At 45.2% G+C, this 352-nt stretch overlaps 1 protein-coding gene across 1 annotated transcript in view; it reads right to left on the reverse strand.

Moving 5' to 3' along the window:
• The window catches only part of LOC119589162, a gene marked incomplete in the record, with an annotated part of 255201 nt that overhangs the window by 141128 nt on the left and 113721 nt on the right, over positions 1-352 (reverse strand).

Consider the following 352-nt stretch of genomic DNA (forward strand, 5'->3'; position numbering starts at 1 on the left):
GTAACGGCCCAAACATTAACAAATCACACGCATACTGATGCTCACTTTTTTTTTTAATACAAATCCTGCGCGCGCTCCTGCCTGCGTCCGTACACGAGCACGAACGTAGAAGCTGTGCAACTCGCCTCCGGATGCGATCGTAATCAAGCGTGGGAGGCCGAGACACGCAGACAAGCCGGAAACGGATATGATATTGTCTCACTCCGGAGATCATATCGAGAATCAAAATCCCCAGGGCTCCAAAACCTCTCCTTTTTTTACCCTGATTTTCTTTGTATTCTTTGTCTCTGAATATCAATTTTTGGTGCATATTGATGCGTCTCTGTTCCTTTCAATCCTGGTTTTATTGATT

This window comes from Penaeus monodon, chromosome 25 (assembly GCF_015228065.2).
Source record: "Penaeus monodon isolate SGIC_2016 chromosome 25, NSTDA_Pmon_1, whole genome shotgun sequence".
NCBI classification, from domain to species: domain Eukaryota; kingdom Metazoa; phylum Arthropoda; class Malacostraca; order Decapoda; family Penaeidae; genus Penaeus; species Penaeus monodon.